The following is a 4,282-nucleotide window of genomic DNA, read 5'->3' as shown; positions in this document are numbered from 1 at the left end:
CTTAATTTTAACAAACTTGGTAGAGGACTATTAGATGTCACTACATACCAAATTTGGTAGCCCTATGCCATATGGTTATGGACGAGGAGATTTTTAAAGTTTGCACAAAATCGGCCTTATTTAAGCGTATGTTCATTTTTGTGACCCACGGGGCAGGGTCAAATTTGACCCCAGGGGCATAATTTGAACAAACTAAGTAGAGAACTATTAAATGTCACTACATACCAAATGCGGTAGCACTAGGCCCAATGGTTCATGGACAAGCAGACTTTTAAAGTTTGCACAAAATAGGCTTTATGTAATCATAATTATGTTCAATTTATTGACCCCAGGGGCGGGGTCAAATTTGAACCCCAGGGGCATAATTTGAACAAATTTGAAAGAGGCTCACCCCAAGAACCTTTGTGAGAAGTTTTATCAGAATTGAACTAGTTTAGGAGAAGATGTTTAAAGAAAAAGTTAACGCACGCACGCATGACGGACACAGGACCATGACATAAGCCCCGCTGGCCTCTGGCCAGTGGAGCTAAAAAGGAAATGATTAATAGAAATTTGTGAACTTGGCATGTTAATATGCTATCATTCATTTAATGACATGCAAGGCCCCTTCATGGACAATGGAACACCTGCGTTTGACTTGAATAAAACATTCAATATATTACCCCTCATAAAATACGGTTCATTATATCTATTTACATGTTTACCATATATACAAACATGTACCTTTTCATTAAAGCAAGTTAAGCACTTTATTTACCGGCTTTTGGCATGGAATTATTTCAATTTATTTACCATGTAGCATTGTGTGTCACCCAGAAAGCTTGAAAAATATCAGTTTTGGTGCTCATATTACACATATTTACATATCAGCAAAGGAATCTAGACATGGATGCTTTTGAATCATGTAATCTAAGAAGGATGTACCAAAATAAATGTTTTAAACAGAAACTGTAGACGCCAGCACCTGTTTGACAGATGGGAACACGCCTGTACGAAAATTCTTTGCAGATTCTGTACTGAGTCTGTACAAAATCTGCCCAGAATCAAGACAGAATTCATTTATTCTGTACAAAGAGCACACAGACCCAGAATCTGCCTGGAAAACTGTACAGATTTTTTAAGCAGAATTACAATGAAGCAGAATTTCATCTGTACATATTACTATACCAAACAGAATTTTTATACTTTTCATTTTTATAAGACAGATTTTTAGCACTCTGCATTTTAGCAAGACAGAATTTTGGTACTTGGCAGTATTAAGCAAGGCAGAATATTGGACTTAGAAAACTATTGAAACAAAATTTCAAAATGGGACTTAGATAATTAAAAAAAATAGACTCCTGATTCAAGTTTCTAAATGTTTATTATGAGAAACATTTGCCCTATACAAGAAAAACAATATTTATGTTCAGTTCAATTTATACAATAATTGCCATTCATGTATATATTACATGTCATAATATTAAAATATGTGAGTATGTAATGATAATTTACCTTTTAATTGTACCTTTGTACATGTAGATCTACTATAATCATAAAATATCTTTGAATTAAGGTTCTTACAGTAAACTTGATTTAGGGTTGAATACATATTGAAAATTGTTTTTCAATTCCCCCTCCCCCCCCCCCCCCCTGACTTATGAAAACTGCTTTGCTTTAATGGTATATGTATTTCCACTGGGGTTAAATGTTTAAATTGCCTTCCTCTGACTCTATCTATGAAAAATTGTAATGTCAGTGCTTGTATACACCTCTGTAACAGTTCACTTGAAAATAATCATAAACCCCTAACAAACAAATCCTGCCTGCTTGATACTTGTAATGTGAAACTGGGGCTATCTTTACTGGCTTGCTGGAATGTGTATAATCTCTTCTGATTGGTTGGGAGCCAAATTTGAACGTGTAAACATAGTTCCATGCAAGACCTGAAATGTAGTTTCAAAGTAATGTTGGGACTTTTTAAAGTTGAAGTTTTAACAATATCCTGAAATACTTTGATGGACATTCTTAAACAATTAACTAGAATGTGGAAATCAACATTTTGTGTGTTAACAAGTCTCTAAAAGAGGAATTCAGTGAGTTATGAAGCGGCCCTTTTGGAAATGCTTTGAACTGTTAAACAGGTTTGTATTGTTTTTCTTTACATTGTTATCTTATAATGTTATGTTTAATTTAATGATATAATTTAACAGTTACAAAGATCTGTTTTGGTGGGTGATTTACATTTTAAATAAATGATGAAACCAATTATCTTTGCAGTATGTTCACATAAAAGACATAAGTCAGTCAAAGGTATCTCTATCTTACAAAACCAACATATAGTTGTAACAATCAATTGCCTATTCAGTGACCAAATGAAAGGGCAATGTAACCAATACTTAGATTTATTTATGAATAACTACTCTGCCACAAAATGTAAAGCCTTTTTTTAATTACATATTTACGAAAGCTATGTTATCACTTAAAAGGTGTTGCATTATTTAAGTTGTAATTTTAGTAGATCCCATATGATCACTTCATTCAGATTGGCTAAACAAAGTAATTTTTAAATAGTAAATTGTATTTTTTTTGCTTTCAGCGATTTTCAAAAAAGATTGTGTAGCAACTTACCCCTGACAACGACCTCAGAAGTGCAGTCACAGAGTAATGGTGCTGTTATCACTTAAAAGGTGTGAAGCAAAAACTTAATATAATGCGGTTTGTAACTAAATCAACATTACAAATTCTCTTTTTATAAAACACGCTATGAAATTACCTACATTTGAAAAAATGTCAAATTTATTTTATAATGTGAAAAGCAAAATATAAAGAGAAGCAAGTTGGTGAACCATGTTGCGTTATTTAAGTTGTAATTTTAGTAGATCCCATATGATCATTTCATTCAGATTGACTAAACAAAATGATTTAAAAATAGTTATGTGTATTTTTTGCTTTCAGCAACCATCAAAAAAGATTGTGTAGCAACTTTCCCCTGACAACGACCACTGGCTCAGTTAAGTGCAGTCACAGAGTGATGGTACCTCACCAGGGTCTAGTTCAGGCAAATGAAGAAAAAGGGATTTTCATCTCAATATAATAACTGTAATTTCTTAAAACATAAACTTACTTTATTTACTGTGTTTTTATGTCATATAACAGTGATACAATAATGTGTGTTGTATTTAGGGATTTATTTCTTAACGGGATGTGTAAGAGTAAATTATTTTATTTTATTGACTGTCAGTATTTGTTACTTTTCTTATATATATATAAACATGTCATAATATCATTAAATAAAAATGTTTAATATTTACAGTCTATATATTTTACTTTACATTTTGCTACATTTTTCTGTACAGAATTTTTTGTGTGTACAGATTTTATTTTGTGTACAGATTTTATTTTGCACAGAATCCCATCCTCACATTTTGGTTCACCCCACATTTAATTCTGCCCAGATTTTTTTCTGCCCCTAAAAAATTCTGCTTAATTTAAATAATTCGTAAAATCTGTACAGAATTCGTTCTTTGTTTATATTGAAAAAATCTATAAATAGAAATCTGCTTCAACTCATTTTAAATGGACACCAAATATTTTCTGCACAGGTTCTATACAGATTTTGTGTATTTTATTCTGCACATAATCTGGTTACAGTCTGCCCAAACTTTTTCGTACAGGCAGGCTCTCTTACTTGATGGCTCACAATGTTTTGCAATGCTTTACATACCATGGTGTACCCAAATAAAATTTATTTAATGTAACAAATATCAGAAAATGTTTGCATGATGTTAAGTATCATGTAAAATATATCACCTATAATGCACAGATGACATGTTTGGACACAAACAAAGAGTATATAAAACAAATTTTAGGCTCATCATACATGTACATGTTTATTATCAAAATATTAAAAAGCCAAGAACAAATTGTATCCTGCAAATATTTGGTCTATGTAACGATGTTGGTTTTACTTGTACATTAACTCTAAGGACACAGGGGTTGCACGCAACACAATAGTGATTATTTGCAGCATCTTAATTCAAACATGCATGATATTTGTACTGACCTAAACTTACAATAGCTAATGATCTGCCCTACAGCCATATTTATAATTTGAACTCTTACTTTTAAAAGAACTTTGAGCTTTTGGTACAGGTGCTGCCTGTGACTCAACACAGTGATCTGATGATGATTTGAAGTTATTTAAATCTTCGTGATATAAATTATAATGATATATGCTGGTTAAGTTGTTTTATGACCGTACTTAAAGGGACTTGATCACAGATTGTCAAAATTACAATTT

The 4,282-nt window shown here is 32.0% G+C and overlaps 1 long non-coding RNA gene across 1 annotated transcript; it reads left to right on the top strand.

The window, feature by feature from the left end:
• The first annotated feature begins 1,912 nt into the window (after positions 1 to 1,912).
• On the top strand, positions 1,913 to 3,253 carry LOC127866382 (uncharacterized). The gene is made up of 3 exons (XR_008042979.1): positions 1,913 to 2,123; positions 2,579 to 2,669; positions 2,938 to 3,253. It is a non-coding gene; the product is annotated as an uncharacterized LOC127866382 (long non-coding RNA).
• The last annotated feature ends 1,029 nt before the right edge of the window (positions 3,254 to 4,282 follow it).

The sequence above is a fragment of the Dreissena polymorpha genome, chromosome 1 (genome assembly GCF_020536995.1).
Source record: "Dreissena polymorpha isolate Duluth1 chromosome 1, UMN_Dpol_1.0, whole genome shotgun sequence".
NCBI classification, from domain to species: domain Eukaryota; kingdom Metazoa; phylum Mollusca; class Bivalvia; order Myida; family Dreissenidae; genus Dreissena; species Dreissena polymorpha.
The sequence above is the reverse complement of the archived record's forward strand: the minus strand, read 5'-3'. Positions and strand labels throughout refer to the sequence as shown.